General features: G+C 47.9%; 1 pseudogene; it reads right to left on the reverse strand.

Annotated features, from left to right (window-relative positions):
- The window catches only part of LOC148143639 (uncharacterized), a 245,236-nt pseudogene that overhangs the window by 200,088 nt on the left and 25,015 nt on the right, over nt 1-20,133 (reverse strand).

Raw genomic sequence — 20,133 nt, forward strand, 5'->3', positions numbered from 1 at the left:
TCGATATTTCGGGTGTAACCCTTCGTCAGGACTGGGGATGGGTGCCAGGACCGGGGGCTAAAGTGGGGATAGGTGAAGAATTGGTCAGATGAATCATTGGGTGGAAGAAATCAGGTTGGTGGCAGGAAGGAGTGGTAGTGAGGGGCATGGGGCTGAGAAGGGAGTCGGGTGATGGAAAGGGAGGTTATTTGAAATTGGAGTTCTCGATGTTGGGTCCTGCAGGCTGTAGTCTGCCCGGGCGAAAGATGGGATGTTGTTCCCTAATTTGCGGTTTGGTTTGTTGTGGCAATAGAGGAAGCCTATGATGTTCTTGTCAGAACGGGAGTGGGAAGGGGAATTAAAATCGATGGTGACTGGGAGGTCTGGTCAGCCTCTGCGGACCCAGCTGTGATCCTCGCCAATCCGTTCCCCAAGTTTATGCTCAGTCTCCCGGAAGTCCAGAAGACCACAATTTACAAACACGTGGCAAATGCAGTATCTCAATGTAAAGTTATAGTCTTTGCTATGAAACAAAAAAGCAGGAAGGAGATGTATTGTTTAAATGGTGATACTTTGGGATGTGGAGAAAGTGAGAACTGCAGATGTTGGAGATTAGAGTCAAAGTGTGGTGCTGAAAAAGGTGGTAAGTCAGGCAGCATCTGAGGACCAGGAGAGTCGACATTTCGGTCCCGAGCACTTCATCAGGAATGATGTGTGGATGGACAAAGGGTCTGATTCGGTTCTATATAACTCTAATCATCTTCAGTGAGAGCAGAAGTGTGATTGTGAAGGCTGGAGTTTCAGAGCAGCTTTCAAAGATGCTTTGCCCTTCATGTGCATGGACAAAGGGTCTGTTTCTGTGCTGTATGACTCTAATCATCTTTGGTGAGAGCAGAAGTGTTTCTGAGGAGTTTTCAAATATGTTTTGCCCTTAATGGGAGTAGAAGGTACAATGAAATCTTGCATTTGTGAGACAGCAACTGAGTGAGTGAGTAAATCCGAGGTTTTGGTGCAAAGTGGTAATTCATTGCACTGTGAGGATGAAACTCTACTTATTGAGTCATTTCTGCTGGTGAATGAAACCAGGCTCAAGATTAGGAGGAGTAAATTTAGGACAGAGATGAGGAGGAACTGCTCTATCTGGAGTGTAGTGTATCGATGGAATTCTCTGCCCCAGGAAGCAGTAGAGGCAGCTTCATTAAGTATATTCAAGACACAATTGGATGGGTTTTTGCAATGGTAGGGGAATTAAGGGTCGTTGGGACAATGCAGGGAGGAGGATCTCAGATGGTGAATAGATTAGCCATGATCTTAATTGGATTTTTGAACAAGAGGAAGGCATGAAAATGGTTTCAAGACCAGTTTAGAACAGTTACAGAGCCAGAGAGCACAAACAGACCCTTCAATCCAACTAGACCATGCTGACTGTGTTCACAAAGTAAACTAGTCCCACCTGCCCCATTCTCCCCGTAACCTTTGATCCCCTTGATACTCAAGAACCTATCTGCCTCAGTTTTAAATATCCTCAGTGACCTAGCCTGCACAGCCTTCTGTGGAAATAGATTCTACAGATTCACCGCTCTCTGGCTGAAGAAGTTTCTCCGTTCTAAAAGGTCTTCCATTTACTCTAAGGCTGTGCCCTCTGGCCCGAGTCTGTCCTACCAATGGAAACATCTTCGCAATGTCCACTCTGTCCGGGCTTTGAAGATTATGTATGGTTCAATTAGACACCCCCCCCCCCCCCCCCCCCACCACCGAGTGCGGGCCTGTTAATCAGCATGAACCAGACCCTTCAGGATGAGGTCCAGCAGGGATTAGGGTCAGCAAAGTGAGAATGGAGGGAGTGTGTGTGGGATGGAGATTTTCAGCTTCTAGGGAATGAGAGAGAAAAGTGAGTTCGCTATAAATTAGAATTGATCGGATGGGCCAAAGAGTAGTAAATGGAATTTAATTTGGAGAAATGTGAGTTGTTGCATTTTGGTCAAGCAATCCAGGCAGGACTGACACAGTTAGGGGGAATGTTGCAGAACAAAGAGTCCTTGGAGTGCAGGTTCCATAGTTCTCAGGTAGACAGGATAGCCTTTGTTGGTCAGAGCATTGAGTAGATGAGTTGGGAGGTCAAGTTGTGGCTGTCCAGGATGTTGGTTAAGCCACTTTTGGAATACTGCAGTTAGTTCTGGTCTCCCTGCTGTAGGAAAGATGTTATGAAACTTTGAAAGGGGTCAGAAAAGAATAGGTCAGGGGCATTCTCCATGGAGCATCCGAGGCTGAGGGGTAAACTTATAGACCTTTGTAAGGGCCATGGATAGAGGGGAAACCCCAAGGTCTTTTCCCCAGGGTATGGCAGTCCAAAACTAGAAGGCATATATTTGAGGTGAGAGTGGAATGATTTAAGAGATTGGAGGGGCAACCACTTCAGAGGGTGGTGCATGTATGGAACGAACTGCCAGAGGAAGTGGTAGAGGCTGGCACAATTACAACATTTAAAAGGCATGTGGATGTCTGTCTGTTCTCAGCTCTGCTGGATGTCTGTTGAAGCTCTGAACCCTCCCTTCTACACCTTCTGGGTTAAACAAACATTCAGTCAGTCAAGCCTCAATCCACAATCTCCCAGCCAGTCAACAATCCAGGCACAGTGTAGTCACAGCAGGCAATCAGCTGCCCTGAGTGCGGGAAGGCCTTTACCCAGGCCTCTGCCCTGCTGAGGCACCGGTGGGTCCACACGGGGGAGAGGCCCTTCAGCTGCCCCGAGTGCAGAAAGACATTCCATGAATCCTCCAACCTGTTGAGGCACCAACGGGTCCACACAGGGGAAGAGGCCCTTCAGCTGCCCAGAGTGCGGGTAGGCCTTTACCCAGGCTTCCTTCTTGCTGATCCACCAGTGGGTCCACACGGGGGAAGAGGCCGTTCCCCTACACAGTGTGGGGGTAGGCCTTTTTCCAGGCCTCTGCCCTGCTGAGGCACCGTGAGTCCACGCAGGGGAGAGGCCTTCAACTGCTCCTCCCACCTGCGGAGCCACCAGCGGGATCATGTGGCATTGCAGGGGATTGAAAGAATGACGGCCGAGTGCCTTTATGAACTGGACTATCAACCCAGTTCCAGTGGCTCCCGAGTTCGATTCCCACCGCGACAGATGGTGGAATTCGAATTTGGTCAGAAATCTGGAGTTCAGAATCTAACGGTGAAACCATTGTCGGTGGGGTGGGGGTGGAAGAAAACCCCCATCTGATTCACTCAGTTCTTTTTTAGGGAAGACTTGAGCAGTTATTAGAGCAGTCGTCCTAGCTGCATCCTTTACCCGGTCTGGCCTACACGTGACCCCAGCCCCACAACAGTCTGGTGGACTCTACGCTGCTCATCCAACTTGATTGGAATACAGGTTGAAATTGCTGAGTGAGGCAATACTTTCTCCAGGTTAAGGCTGTACCAAGGATGCAGTTACAAAGGGACGACTCAGTGGTGACCAATAATGAAGAAAGTGAGGGGTTGCACTTTGACCTTGAGCGATGTTTTAAAAATTGCTACTTTTTCTACGCCTTTCTGCTGGGAGATTCTGAAGCTGTAACAAAGTTGGGTCACAATAAAGATTACCTGAACTTCACACTGAGCTCAGACTCTCACTGAGAGCTTTAAACTGCAACAGGTTTTTGTTTTAAAACTGCTCATTTTACATGTGAAAGTGAGAACTGCTGATGCTGGAGATCAGAGTCAAGATTAGAGTGGTGCTGGCAAAGCACTGCAGGTCAGGCAGCATGCGAGGACCAGGGACATTGACATTTCGGGCAAAAGCCCTTCCTCAGGTTTTTGCCAGAAACGTTGATGTTCCTGCTCCTCAGATGCTGCCTGACCTGCTGTGCTCATTTCTGACAGTCTCCTGTACTATGTTTCCAATGTTGTGTATCGGTTGCAGCAGTGAAGGAGTAGCCAGCATTGTTAGAAATTGTAAAATTTTCAGGAGTGCAATGTCAACAGCATTGTAGTTTCCTGGCAGCACTGAGAAGTGTGTGCTTGGTTCACTAGACATGATGTGGAGGTGCCGGTGTTGGACTGGGGTGGATAAAGTTAAAACTCAACACCAGGTTATCGTCCAACTGGCTTATTTGGAAGCACGAGCTTCTTCATTGGGTGTTTGTGGAACAGGATCATAAGACACAACCACCTGATGAAAGAGCAGTGCTCCTAATGCTAGTGCTTACAAATGAGCCTGTTAGAGTATCACCTGGTATTGTGTGAAATTTAACTTCGCACACCCCAGTCCAACAGCGGCATCTCCAAATCAGGTACATAGTTCTTTGAAAGTTGCATCATTGGGACACAGGGTAGTGAAAGAGGCCAGTCAGGAGCCCTGGAGGACCGGAAGGTGACTGGTCCTCCTGCCAATCAGAGCCTTCCTATTGTCTGAATGCAGACGTTGGAACATGAGCTTCGGAAGCTGCTGCTGCTCTCTCTGAATGAAGATTGAGTTTGCTCCAGACTGTAACCTCCTTATTCTGTCAACCATCTGAGTGTATGGTACTCTCTTCACAACTCCTTTTCCATGTTTTTCATTCTGGGCTTCAATTTCCGACTTGCAGCAACCGAAAGGAAAGGGAATGAATTCACGGAGCGGACAGAATCAGGAAAAGTTTGTTTATAAACAGAGTGTTTCACGTGTGGAGTGAATGTAAAGAGGAAGTGGTGGATGCACATTCAGATGCAACGTTTAAAAGACATTTGGATAAGTATATGCGGAGGCACGGTGTTGGGCCAAACACTGGCAAGTGGCACCAATTTAGTTTGAGAACGTAGGCAGCATGGAATATTAGATTACTTACAGTGTGGAAACAGGCCCTTCGGCCCAACAAGTCCACACCGACCCGCCGAAGCGCAACCCACCCATACCCCTACATTTACCCCTTTAACCTAACACTACGGGCAATTTAGCATGGCCAATTCACCTGACCCGCACATTTTTGGATTGTGGGAGGAAACCGGAGCACCCGGAGGAAACACACGCAGACACGGGGAGAACGTGCAAACTCCACACAGTCAGTCGCCTGAGTCGGGAATTGAACCCGGGTCTCTGGCGCTGTGAGGCAGCAGTGCTAACCACTGTGCCCTTAAATAGTTGGACTGAAGGGTCCGTTTCTGTGCTGTCTAACGTAACTGTTCTGTCGTGGTCTTAAAACCATTTTCTTGCCTTCCACCTTCAACGTGGATACTCTACCTGCATCCAACACATAAACCATTCAAAATAAAAAAAAACCTCCTGCGCACAAAGAAATCCACACTTTATTGGTCAAAAATCAGATGAACTCAGCCTTGAATATATTCAATGACCCCCTAACTGCAGGAAGACATCCCCACTTCTAATCTCAGTTCAGCTTGTTAATATACCACTTGCCTTGCTGCACCTGTCTGACAACTGGCATTGACTGATGTAGAAGGATGCTGCAAATCAAAGCACTGATCACACGGTGGTCTGGTGTCAGCTCAGATTTCAGGCCCTGATTTCTCTGTCCTGTGTTGATCCTCCTGTTCCCACAGACTAAGATGTCGGTCTGTTCTCAGCTCTGCTGGATTTCTGTTAAAGCTTTGACCCCGCCTTTTATAACTTCTGGAACGATAAAATATTCAATCAAGACCCAACCCACAATCTCCCAGCCTGTCAACCATCCTGATACAAGGTGCAGTCATAGCAGGGAATCAAACAAGAAAAAATGAAACAAAAATCATAAATAGGCGCACGTGCTTAATGTTTGTTCATGAGGAAGTAAACAGGAATAGGGGTCTCTCAGGAATCTTACAGTGCCCTACTTGAGGAATTCTGTCACCCTTACATCTATTAGTACCCAGCTATGAATTACAACAACATTTACACCAACAGGAATAAAGCATCTGTTATCAAATAGACAGAGATATACAGCACGGACATAGACTTTTTCTCTATCTCATGCACACATGATAGATCATCCATGGTGGGAGTTAGTCTTTGTAGCATGATGTTTGCAAATACATTCTACTTTGCTCAAAGACTGCACAATCTGCAGGCAGTCAATACATGTAATATATTGTAAATTCCACTTTGAAAATAGATAATGGGCCCACTACCTTTTGGATGTGAGCATAAGTGGTATAGTAAGTAAGTTTGCTGATGACACCAAAATTGGAGGTGTAGTGGACAACGAAGGAGGTTACCTCAGATTACAATGGGATCTTGATCAGATGAGCCAATGGGCTGAGAAGTGGCAAGTGGAATCTAATTTAGGTAAATGTGAGGTGCTGCATTTTGGGAAAGCAAATCTTAGAAGGACTTGTACACTTAATGGTAAGGTCCGAGGGAGTGTTGCTGAACAAAAAGACCTTAGAGTGCAGGTTCACAGCTCTATGAAAGTGGAGTCGCAGGTCAATAGGATAGTGCAGATGGCATTTGGTATGCTTTCCTTTATTGGTCAGAGTATTGAGTACAGGAGTTGGGAGGTCATGTTACAGCTGTACAGTTGGAATATTGCATGCAATTCTGGTTTCCTTCCTATCAGAAAGCCCTATGCAATGTTTGTTTTTGTTTAGTGGGCGGCACAGTGGTTAGCACTGCTGCCTCACAGCTCCAGAGACCTGGGTTCAATTCCCGCCTCAGGCGACTGACTGTGTGGAGTTTGCACGTTCTCCCCGTGTCTGCGTGGGTTTCCTCCGGGTGCTCTGGTTTCCTCCCACAGTCCAAAGATGTGCAGGTCAGGTGAATTGGCCATGCTAAATTGCCCGTAGTGTTAGGTAAAGGGTAAATGTAGGGGTTTTTGGTGGGTTGCGCTTCGGCGGGTCGGTGTGGACTTGTTGGACCGAAGGGTCTGTTTCCACATTGTAAGTAATCTAATTAATGATTGCTGCAACCTATTCTAAAATATGAAAGACTTAACAATCCAGGTTTGTTCAATATATCAGTTCAGTGGCAGGGCACTAATGTTTTCCTATCAATTCTGTGCCATATGATCTTATTGTCCACAATCACCTGATGAAGAAGCAGTGCTCCGAAGCTCGTGTTTCCAAATAAACTGTCGGACTTAGCCTGGTGTTGTGCGATTTTTAACTTTGTCCAGGTTCAGATAGTGCCCAGGGATGTGCAGGTTAGGTGCATTAGTCAGGGGTAAATGTTAAGCAATAGGGGAATTGTGTGGGTGGGTTACCTTTCAGAGGATCGGTGTGTAGTCTTTGGGCCAGTTGGCCTGCTCCCACACTGTGGGGAGTCTCTGAAGGGGAAGGGATTTTTGTAAACTGTGCAAGGCAATGCAGGCGTAGTGTGGGGGCCTGCTGTTGGCCTTGCCCCGCCCTTTGCTCCTCGCCCCTGTTGTGGAGTTGTCTAAAAAACAGCTACTCTTTCTCTGCCCTTTTTGCTGGGGGAGGTGTGGGGGATTTGAAGCTGTAACCATGTTGGGACACAAAATAAAAGGTAACCAGAACGTACTTCTGGGCTCAGGCTCTCATCGAAAGCTCCAAGCGGTTTTTGTTTTAAAGCTGCTCATTTCTTGCAGCCTTCTGCACTAAGTTTCCAATGTTGTGTATTAGATGGAGCAGTGAATGAGTAGCTGGTTTCGTTAGATACTATAAATTTTTCAGGAGTGCATCGTTTCATCGGCAGTTTACTGGCAGCACTGGGAAGTATGGGCTGTGTTCACTAGAAACGAGGTGGAGGTGCTGCTGTTGGACTAGGTTGGACACGGTTTAAAAATCACAACACCAGGTTATAGTCCAACAGGTTTATTTGGGAGCACCAGCTTCCGGAGTGCTGCTCCTTCATCGGGTAACTGTGGAGCAGGATCATAAGACACAGAGTTAAGAGCAAAAGATCAGTGTCATGCAACTGATGATATATTGACAAACGTAGATTGCTGTTAAATCTTTCATCTTTTAGAATGGGTTGCAGGTTTTAGTTCATTAATGTGTACATCGCAGTACTACTATAAAGTCATATTCTCAACATCACTTCAAAAAGCAGGTGACATCTCAGTCCAGACAATGCATGAAAGGTGTGAGAGTATCCCAATCTTAAATTGGACTGGTTCTATTTCCAAACTAGGAATTTATAAAATATTACATGGATTGACTACCTGCATATTGTGCGTTTTGTGCAAAATTGAATATATCTGCAAATATAATTCTGCAAATGCACCACATTGTTATATGTATGAATGCAGCATGAGAGTGTGTGTAAGAGAGTATGTGCGCACATGCTTGGTAAAGTGAGTGTGATGGAGGAGAAGCCTGTGAAAGGGTGTGTGTGTTGGGGGGGGCGTGTATGTGTGTATGTCTGAGAGAGAACATGTGTATAGATAAAAGGTGAGGGGTTGCATTTTGCCAAAATAAGGAAGGGCAGGGCTTGTACAGAGGGATATGGTGGGGGGGTTCAGATATATACTTCTTTGAAAGTTGCATCACTGGTTGCAAGGAAGCTTCAGAAGGCATTCAGCACACTTACCTTAATTGTTCACACCATTGAATAAAGGAGCTGGGACATAATGTTGAAGTTGTACAAGATGTTGGTGAAGCCACTTGTAGAGTACTGAGAACGCTTCTGGTGGCCCTGTAATAGGAAGAATTCTATTAGAAAAGGTTCAGTAAAGATTTACCAGGATGTTGCCAGGACTGGAGGGTTTGAGTTGTAAGGAGAGGCTGAGACATTCTTCACTGGAGCACAGGAGGTTGAGGGGTGACCTCATTTGAGATTTATAAAATCATGAGGGTGATAGGGAAGATGAACATCAAACACAGCGAGCAGCGTGCGCGGTTATGTCGAGTGAGAGGGGAAGAAATTGTGGCATTTGGACACTTTAAATCCATCAGGAACAGCATCTCCATAGAGCACACTGCGCATGTCAGGTGAGGTGCCAGAAGACTGGAGGTTGGCTGACGTGGTGCCACTGTTTAAGAAGGGTGGTAAGGACAAGCCAGGGAACTATAGACCAGTGAGCCTGACATCGGTGGCGGGCACGTTGTTGGAGGGAGTCCTGAGGGACAGGTGGTACATGTGTTTGGAAAGGCAAGGACTGATTAGGGATAGTCAACATGGCTTTTTGTGTGGGAAATCATGTCTCAAATTTTGAGTTTTTTGAGGAAGTAAAGAGGATTGAGGAGGGCAGAGCGGTAGATGTGATCCATATAGACTTCAGTAAGGCGTTCGACAAGGTTCCCCATGGGAGACTGATTAGCAAGATTAGATCTCATGGAATACAGGGAGAACTAGCCATTTGGATACGGAACTGGCTGAAAGGTAGAAGACAGAGGGTGGTGATGGAGGGTTGTTTTTCAGACTGGAGGCCTGTGACCAGTGGAGTGCCAGAAGGATCGGTGCTGGGCCCTCTACATTTTGTCATTTACATTAATGATTTGGATGCGAGCATAAGAGGTACAGTTAGTAAGTTTGCAGATGATACCAAAATTGGAGGTGCAGTGGACAGTGAAGAGGGTTACCTCAGATTAGAACAGGATCTTGACCAGATTGGCCAATGGGCTGAGAAGTGGCAGATGGAGTTTAATTCAGATAAATGTGAAGTGCTGCATTTTGGGAAAGCAAATCTTAGCAGGACTTATACACTTAATGGTAAGGTCCTAGGGAGTGTTGCTGAACGAAGACACCTCAGAGTGCAGGTTCATATCTCCTTGAAACTGGCGTCGCAGATAGATAGAACTGAAAAGGTGGTGTTTGGTATGCTTTCCTTTATTGGTCAGAGTATTGAGTACAGAAGTTGGGAGGTCATGTGGCGGTTGTACAGGACATTGGTTAGGCCACTGTTGCAATATTGTGTGCAATTCTGGTCTCCTTCCTATTGGACAGATTTTGTGAAACTTGAAAGAGTTCAGAAAAGATTCACAAGGATGTTGCCAGGGTTGGAGGATTTGAGGTATAGGGAGAGGCTAAACAGGTTGGGGCTATTTTCCCTCGAGCGTCGGAAGCTGAGGTCTACAAAGGGGCATGGATAGGATAGATAGACAAAGTCTTTTCCCTGGGGTGGGGAAGTCCAGAAATCAAGGGTATAGATTTAGGGTGAGAGGGGAAAGATATAAAAGAGACCTACTGGGAAACTTTTTCACACAGAAAGTGGTACGTGTATGGAATGAGCTGCCAGAGGAAGTGGTGGAGGCTGGTACAATTGTAACATTTAAGAGGCATTTGGATGGGTACATGAATAGGAAGGGTTTGGAGGGATATGGGCCAAATGCTGGCAGGTGGGACTAGATTGGGATGGGATATCTGGTCGGCATGGACGGGTTGGACCGAAGGGTCTGTTTCCATGCTGGTTCAACAAAAGCCATTCATGCTCTTCGCTGTCTGCAAAAATGGCGCAAATCCTTCTTCAAATGGACCAATGAGAAGCCAATTGTTGACTTGCAGCAACTGAAGAAAGTGAGTGAATCCAGGGAGGGGACAGAGTCGGGAAACGTTCGTCCAGGTCTGTATCTCAATTGGCAAACACATGGCAAATGCAGTCCCACAGTGTGAAGTTATAGCCTCAGTTACGAACAAATAACCGCTGAAAGGAGGTGCGTTGTTGAAATGGTGACATATTGGGATGTGGAGAAAGTGAGGACTGCAGATGCTGGAGATGACAGTTGAAAAGTGTGGCACTGGAAAAGCGCAGCAGATCAGACAGCATCCGAGAAGCAGGAGAATCAACGTTTCAGGCATGAGCCCTTCCTCAGGAATGATGTGTGAATGTAAAAAGTGGCCTCAGCATCCTTCCATACCAGTCACTGCCAGTTGTCAGACAGGTGCAGCAAGCAATCAGCAAGGCAAGTGGTATATTAGCAAGAGGAAATGAGTTCAGAAGTCTCTCCAGTTAGGGGGTCATTGAATATATTCAAGGCTGAGTTCGTCTGATTTTAGAACAAGAAAGAAGTAGATGTTTCTGGGGGAAGGCAAGTAAAATGATTTTAAGACCAGTACAGAACAGTTAAAGGATCATACAGCACAGAAACAGACCCTTCAGCCCAACTAGTCCATGCTGACTATATTCACAAACTAAACTAGTCCCACCTACCTGTGTTTAGCCCATATCCCCCTGAACCTTTCCTATTCATGTACTTATCCAAATGTCTTTTAAATGCTGTTACACAACCAGCATCCACTATTTCCTCTGGACATTTATTCCACACACAAACCACTCTGTTTACAAAAAAGGTGCTCCTCATCTCTTATTAAAATCTTTCTCCTCTCACCTTAATTTGCGGCCTAATCTTGAAATGACACATGCCGTTCACCTTATCTATGCCTCTCATGGTTTTGGAAACCTCTATAAAGAGAACAAAGAACCCTACAGCACAGGAACAGGCCCTTCATCCCTCCAAGGCTATGCTGATCGAGATTCTCTATCTAAACCTGCCGCCTATTTTCTAAGGATCTGTATCCCTTTGCTCCCTGCCGATTCATGTATCTGTCTAGATACATCTTAAAAGACGCTATCGATCCCAGCCCTACTGCCTCCACTGCATGAGACAACCACCACGCTCTGCGTAAAGAACTTTCCATGTAGATATCCCTCAAACCTTTCCCCTCTTACTTTGAACTCGTGACTCCTAGTAATTAAGTCTTCTCCCAACAGGAGAAGACCACGCAAACCTCCACGAGTGTATCAACGCGACTGTGCACATTGGGCCAGTATATCACTGGGAAATATTTATGTCCAAGCTGTTTTCGGAAGCAGATGAGAAGGCGAGGTGCAGAACAGAGCGCTGTTATACCGGAAAGCTGCTAAAGACGACATTGAATGAATAGGAGAGAATGCGTTCTCAGCTGGGTTATGGTCGCAACACGCACCCGTTGTGCCAGGGGTTCCACCTCGGTTCCACTCTTCCTTCACTCGCAACACCCCACACCCACCTCCCATAGTGCCAAGGCACTTTCCCCTGCAACCGCCGAATGTGTAACACCTGCCCATTTACCTGCTCCCTCCTGAATATCCAAGGGCTCAAACATACCTGCCAGGTGAAGCAGCACTTTTGCCACAACCTCGTCCACTGCATTCGCTGCTCACAGTGTCATTTCCCCAATGTAGCATGAAGCATAAACTGGGTGACTGCTTCGCAGAACATCCCGGTTCTGCCCGCAGGAAAAAGGCCCTGGCCTTGCGGTTGCCTGCCACTTTAACACATCACCCTGTTCCCTGGCCAACATCTCTGTCTCAGGCTTGCAGCAGTGTTCTCGCTCCAGATGAAAGAACAACACCTCATTTTCCACTTGGAGACCTTACAGCCCTCCGGTCTTCAATATCGAGTTCCATAACTTTAGGGCCTGAACTCCCCCATGTCCTTGACCCCTACCACACAAACGACTCCTTGTTATCACCTCGTCTGCTATGACACACTACGTATTGTTAGCCGCTAACAGTCTCCATTAACAGTTATTCGCCCTCTCACGCGGATCATTATTCACTCCCACATCCTTCCTATTGTTCTCTCTCTGAGCTGGCGGCAAACACAGCAATGTACATCGGAGACTCTGAGCCAGCTGAAACTTGCTCAGTATGAAGTACATACCACGTTGCTGCAAGAATTGCAAGCAGCAAAGCGTTTCCAGAACATCTGCTTGTCATTCTGTCCCCGGGGCGCTGATATTTGTCTCATCCCCAGGAACTGGACTACCTCCACTGGTGGATAATTAAACCATTTTATTTCTACTTGGACGTTGTTCTGGGGGGTGGGACGGGGTGTAGGGTGGGGGCGGGTAGAGTCCATTCGATCTTCTGCTCTCTCTCTCTGTCTCTCTCTGAAACCCTTGGGGTGAGAGGTGTCAGTTACATTAATGCGGGGAACATGAACAACTTTGATTGTGAACTTTGTCCAAGGGTCTGTTATCGGAGAGATAGAAAGATGCTGTGCTGGCAGGACAGAAAGAAATGGACACCGAGAACTCTTCGCCCAGGTAAATTCACATTGTTGTGCAGCCTTCTTGGTGTTCAGAAATCGTCTTCACCCAGCAATCATACGGAAAGTCTATTGCAAAGTGGGCATCGCTTTCTTTGCTGCGATCGCGCAGCAGTTAACATCTGAGCCCCAAGTGTCCCAGATGAAGAGAATCCGAGTGAAACCTTCACTCACTGAGAGTCATCCCCACGGCCCTGAGCTGAGGGACTGCAGGCATCCAACACGGAAGGGACGGTTAAAAATGAAGCAGTTTTGCTCCCTCAGCCTCTCTGTCCTAGAGACAGGCAGTGGGACGGCATAAACACGTAGCATCATTCTCGCGCAGACAGAAGCCGTTCAGCCCATCGAGTCCACGGCGACTGTCTGTCACGTGTCTCTCTCTCTGAGGTTATTCACAATCGGTGGTATCCGTCCTAATAGTAGAGGACTATGTCTGAGTCGTGATGCGGTTTCTGACATGCTTGTCATTCTCGTCTGGACCAGGGTGGCGAATTAGTGCAAGGAATGGACGAAACCGCAAGGCATGTGTTTCAACTTTACCAGCTGATTGGCATCGCAGAGAACTGGGTTTGCGATTCAGTTCAGAGGAAACAGACGAAGGACAGAAAACCATTGAGTCCTCTAAAATCATGCCACTTGAATTGAGTGGATTTGGTGAGTGCATCGATCTGCTAAATGCCATTAAGTAGATGCAAAGGCGGCTTGTAGAAGAGAGCAGCACGAGGCGACATTGAACAATAGCAGAGGATGGTTTCGATCCATCGACCTCTGGGTTATGGGCCCAGCATGCTCCTGCTGCGCCACACTGCTGCCGCACGCGGCGCACCTTACACAGAACACTTCAGGTTTTCGTCTGGCACACGGCAGGCACCTTCGAGCCTGATGTCAAAGACCTCCACTGCTGTCCTGTAATATGCTGTTTCGCAGACGTATGGAGGCTGTGTAAGTATAAACTTATTTCTAAATTCCCACATTCTGTTGGTCGAACTGTGATTTCACACTGAATCACAACATGTGTCACAGCGCAGACGGAGGCCATGCGGCCCACCTTCGCTCTGCTGGTTCTACACTTAAGTAAACGTGTGTCTCTATTCGTTTCATTCTCTCGCCTTCTCAGCGTAAATCTGCACATCTGAACGTGACCACCGAATTCCCTTTTGTGTCCATTGAATCTTCCTCTTTGTCAGTGTCAGACAGGGACTTACTGACCCTAACCACTCCCTGTAACGAAAACGTTCTTCCTCATGTCACTTTTCCTTCTTTACCTCGTGACTTTAAAATTCTGCCGAATCGTTGTGGATCCTTCCAGGTGTGGGAGCATTTTCACAACATTATTTCCTGTTTCTAGATCCCTCGTGACTTGGAAAAGTTCGCTTCTCCGAGGAGAGCTGTCCCAATTTTCCAATCTACCTTGATTGCTGACATTCCTCAAACACCGCACCACTCACGTCAACCTGTTGAACACTATCTCCAACCATTTCACTTCCCTGTCTTCTGCCTCATTCGTACTCCAGACAGCCCAACCTCGTTTCACGAAGGCGTTTTTTGAGAAAATTAATCAGGCAGTTTTGCACAAGTCAAGTTAAAAAACGCGGGTTCGTCGGGGATTTGAACCGGGGACCTCTCGCAACTCGGCACTGGAAAGGACCCTAAGCGAGAATCATACGCCTAGACCAACGAGCCAGAGGGCCAGAGCGCTACAAACGACCCACACCGCTACTGACGACCCACACCGCTTGCGTGACCTGAGACTTGCTCAGGTCACATTTGAGATTGCTCTGAGAATTGCAAGCGGCAAAGAGTTTCCCGAACAGCTGCTTCTCATTCAGTCTCCCTGCTGCTGTTTGCCCCGTCCCCAGGAACCGGGCTCTCTCCACTGGCAGATAATTCAACCATTTTGCTTCGAAACTTTTCTCTGACACCCGAGTGGCCAGTGACAAGCATTGCCCTCCTCAACATAGGATACAGAGAACAGGAGAAGACCACGCAAACCTCCACGAGTGTATCAACGCGACTGTGCACATTGGGCCAGTATATCCCTGGGAAATATTTATGTCCAAGCTGTTTTCGGAAGCAGATGAGAAGGCGAGGTGCAGAACAGAGCGCTGTTATACCGGAAAGCTGCTAAAGACGACATTGAATGAATAGGAAAGAATGCGTTCTCAGCTGGGTTATGGTCGCAACACGCACCCGTTGTGCCAGGGTTTCCACCTCGGTTCCACTCTTCCTTCACTCGCAACACCCCACACCCACCTCCCAGAGTGCCAAGGCACTTTCCCCTGCAACCGCCGAATGTGTAACACCTGCCCATTTACCTGCTCCCTCCTGAATATCCAAGGGCTCAAACATACCTGCCAGGTGAAGCAGCACTTTTGCCACAACCTAGTCCGCTGCATTCGCTGCTCACAGTGTCATTTCCCCAATGTAGCATGAAGCATAAACTGGGTGACTGCTTCGCAGAACATCCCGGTTCTGCCCGCAGGAAAAAGGCCCTGACCTTGCGGTTGCCTGCCACTTTAACACATCACCCTGTTCCCTGGCCAACATCTCTGTCTCAGGCTTGCAGCAGTGTTCTCGCTCCAGATGAAAGAACAACACCTCATTTTCCACTTGGAGACCTTACAGCCCTCCGGTCTTCAATATCGAGTTCCATAACTTTAGGGCCTGAACTCCCCCATGTCCTTGACCCCTACCACACAAACGACTCCTTGTTATCACCTCGTCTGCTATGACACACTACGTATTGTTAGTCGCTAACAGTCTCCATTAACAGTTATTCGCCCTCTCACGCGGATCGCTTTTCACTCCCACGTCCTTCCTATTGTTCTCTCTCTGAGCTGGCGGCAAACACAGCAATGTACATCGGAGACACTGAGCCAGCTGAAACTTGCTCAGTATGAAGTACATACCACGTTGCTGCAAGAATTGCAAGCAGCAAACCGTTTCCAGAACATCTGCTTGTCATTCTGTCCCCGGGGCGCTGATATTTGTCTCATCCCCAGGAACTGGACTACCTCCACTGGTGGATAATTAAACCATTTTATTTCTACTTGGTCGTTGTTCTGGGGGGTGGGACGGGGTGTAGGGTGGGGGCGGGTAGAGTCCATTCGATCTTCTGCTCTCTCTCTCTGTCTCTCTCTGAAACCCTTGGGGTGAGAGATGTCAGTTACATTAATGCGGGGAACATGAACAACTTTGATTGTGAACTTTGTCCAAGGGTCTGTTATTGGAGAGATAGAAAGATGCTGTGCTGGCAGGACAGAAAGAAATGGACACCGAGAACTCTTCGCCCAGGTAAATTCACATTGTTGTGCAGCCTACTTGGTGTTCAGAAATCGTCTTCACCCAGCAATCTTACGGAAAGTCTGTTGCAAAGTGGGCATCGCTTTCTTTGCTGCGATCGCGCAGCAGTTAACATCTGAGCCCCAAGTGTCCCAGATGAAGAGAATCCGAGTGAAACCTTCACTCACTGAGAGTCATCCCCACGGCCCTGAGCTGAGGGACTGCAGGCATCCAACACGGAAGGGACGGTTAAAAATGAAGCAGTTTTGCTCCCTCAGCCTCTCTGTCCCAGAGACAGGCAGTGGGACGGCATAAACACGTAGCATCATTCTCGCGCAGACAGAAGCCGTTCAGCCCATCGAGTCCACGGCGACTGTCTGTCACGTGTCTCTCTCTCTGAGGTTATTCACAATCGGTGGTATCCGTCCTAATAGTAGAGGACTATGTCTGAGTCGTGATGCGGTTTCTGACATGCTTGTCATTCTCGTCTGGACCAGGGTGGCGAATTAGTGCAAGGAATGGACGAAACCGCAAGGCATGTGTTTCAACTTTACCAGCTGATTGGCATCGCAGAGAACTGGGTTTGCGATTCAGTTCAGAGGAAACAGACGAAGGACAGAAAACCATTGAGACCTCTAAAATCATGCCACTTGAATTGAGTGGATTTGGCGAGTGCATCGATATGCTAAATGCCATTAAGTAGATGCAAAGACGGCTTGTAGAAGAGAGCAGCACGAGGCGATATTGAACAATAGCAGAGGATGGTTTGGATCCATCGACCTCTGCGTTATGGGCCCACACGCTCCCGCTGCGCCACACTGCTGCCGCACGCGGCGCACCTTACACAGAACACTTCAGGTTTTCGTCTGGCACACGGCAGGCACCTTCGAGCCTGATGTCAAAGACCTCCACTGCTGTCGTGTAATATGCTGTTTCGCAGACGTATGGAGGCTGTGTAAATATAAACTTATTTCTAAATTCCCACATTCTGTTGGTCGAACTGTGATTTCACACTGAATCACAACATGTGTCACAGCGCAGACGGAGGCCATGCGGCCCACCTTCGCTCTGCTGGTTCTACACTTAAGTAAACGTGTGTCTCTATTCGTTTCATTCTCTCGCCTTCTCAGCGTAAATCTGCACATCTGAACGTGACCACCGAATTCCCTTTTGTGTCCATTGAATCTTCCTCTTTGTCAGTGTCAGACAGGGACTTACTGACCCTAACCACTCCCTGTAACGAAAACGTTCTTCCTCATGTCACTTTTACTTCTTTACCTCGTGACTTTAAAATTCTGCCGAATCGTTGTGGATCCTTTCAGGTGTGGGAGCATTTTCACAACATTATTTCCTGTTTCTAGATCCCTCGTGACTTGGAAAAGTTCGCTTCTCCGAGGACAGCTGTCCCAATTTTCCAATCTACCTTGATTGCTGACATTCCTCAAACACCGCACCACTCACGTCAACCTGTTGAACACTATCTCCAACCATTTCACTTCCCTGTCTTCTGCCTCATTCGTACTCCAGACAGCCCAACCTCGTTTCACGAAGGCGTTTTTTGAGAAAATTAATCAGGCAGTTTTGCACAAGTCAAGTTAAAAAACGCGGGCTCGTCCGGGATTTGAACCCGGGACCTCTCGCAATTCGGCACTGAAAAGGACACTAAGCGAGTATCATACGCACAGACCAACGAGCCAGAGGGCCAGAGCACTACTGACGACCCACACCGCTTGCGTGACCTGAGACTTGCTCCGTATAAAATACATTTGAGATTGCTCTGAGAATTGCAAGCGGCAAAGAGTTTCCCGAACAGCTGCTTCTCATTCAGTCTCCCTGCTGCTGTTTGCCCCGTCCCCAGGAACCGGGCTCTCTCCACTGGCAGATAATTCAACCATTTTGCTTCGAAACTTTTCTCTGACACCCGAGTGGCCAGTGACAAGCATTGCCCTCCTCAATACAGGATACAGAGAACAGGAGAAGACCACGCAAACCTCCACGAGTGTATCAACGCGACTGTGCACATTGGGCCAGTATATCACTGGGAAATATTTATGTCCAAGCTGTTTTCGGAAGCAGATGAGAAGGCGAGGTGCAGAACAGAGCGCTGTTATACCGAAAAGCTGCTAAAGACGACATTGAATGAATAGGAGAGAATGCGTTCTCAGCTGGGTTATGGTCCCAACACGCACCCGTTGTGCCAGGGGTTCCACCTCGGTTCCACTCTTCCTTCACTCGCAACACCCCACACCCACCTCCCATAGTGCCAAGGCACTTTCCCCTGCAACCGCCGAATGTGTAACACCTGCCCATTTACCTGCTCCCTCCTGAATATCCAAGGGCTCAAACATACCTGCCAGGTGAAGCAGCACTTTTGCCACAATCTAGTCCGCTGCATTCGCTGCTCACAGTGTCATTTCCCCAATGTAGCATAAAGCATAAACTGGGTGACTGCTTCGCAGAACATCCCGGTTCTGCCCGCAGGAAAAAGGCCCTGGCCTTGCGGTTGCCTGCCACTTTAACACATCACCCTGTGCCCTGGCCAACATCTCTGTCTCAGGCTTGCAGCAGTGTTCTCGCTCCAGATGAAAGAACAACACCTCATTTTCCACTTGGAGACCTTACAGCCCTCCGGTCTTCAATATCGAGTTGCACAACTTTAGGGTCTGAACTCCCCCATGTCCTTGACCCCTATCACACAAACGACTCCTTGTTACCACCTCGTCTGCTATGACACACTACGTATTGTTAGCCGCTAACAGTCTCCATTAACAGTTATTCGCCCTCCCACGCGGATCGTTATTCACTCCTACGTCCTTCCTATTGTTCTCTCTGTGAGCTGGCGGCAAACACAGCAATGTACATCGGAGACTCTGAGCCAGCTGAATCTTGCTCAGTGTGAAGTACATTCCACATTGCTGCAAGAATTGCAAGCAGCAAAGCGTTTCCAGAACATCTGCTTGTCATTCTGTCCCCGGGGCAGAAAGCCCACTTAGTCTCATCCCCAGGAACTGGACTACCTCCACTGGTGGATAATTAAACCATTTTATTTCTACTTGGACGTTGTTCTGGGGGATGGGACGGGGTGTAGGGCGGGGGGCGGGTAGAGTCCATTCGCTCTTCTGCTTTCTGTCTCTCTCTGAAAACCTTGGGGTGAGAGGTCTCAGTTACGTTAATGCGGGGAACATGAACAACTTTGATTGTGAACTTTCTCCAAAGGTCTGTTATCGGAGAGATAGAAAGATGCTGTGCTGGCAGGACAGAAAGAAATGGACACCGAGGACTCTTCGCTCAGGTAAATGCACATTGTTGTGCAGCCTCCTTGGTGTTCAGAAATCGTCTTCACCCAGCAATCTTACGGAAAGTCGATAGCAAAGTGGGGATCGCTTTCTTTGCTGCGACCGCACAGCGGTTAACATCTGAGCCCCAAGTGTCCCAGATGAAGAGAATCCGAGTGAAACCTTCACTCACTGAGAGTCATCCCCACGGTTCTGAGCTGAGGGACTGCAGGCAGTCCAACACGGAAGTGACGGTTAAAAATGAACCAGCTTTGCCCCCTCAGCCTCTCTGTCCCAGAGACAGGCAGTGGGATGGCATAAACACGTAGCATCATTCTCACGCAGACAGAAGCCGTTCAGCCCATCGAGTCCACGGCGACTGTCTGTCACTTGTCTCTCTCTCTGAGGTTATTCACAATCGGTGGTATCCGTCCTAATAGTAGGGGACTCTGTCTGAGTCGTGATGCGGTTTCTGACATGCTTGTCATCTCGTCTGAACCAGGGTGGCGAATTACTGCAAGGAATGGACGAAACCGCAAGGGATGTGTTTCAACTTTACCAGCTGATTGGCATCTCAGAGAACTGGGTTTGCGATTCAGTTCAGAGGAAACAGACGAAGTACAGAATACCACTGAGACCTCTAAAATCATGCCACTTGAATTGAGTGGATTTGGTGAGTGCATCGATATGCTTCATTTGAACACTC

The sequence above is a fragment of the Chiloscyllium plagiosum genome, unplaced genomic scaffold (genome assembly GCF_037043375.1).
Source record: "Chiloscyllium plagiosum isolate Xiang-an unplaced genomic scaffold, Cpla_swu_hap1 HiC_scaffold_27, whole genome shotgun sequence".
Lineage (NCBI taxonomy): Eukaryota > Metazoa > Chordata > Chondrichthyes > Orectolobiformes > Hemiscylliidae > Chiloscyllium > Chiloscyllium plagiosum.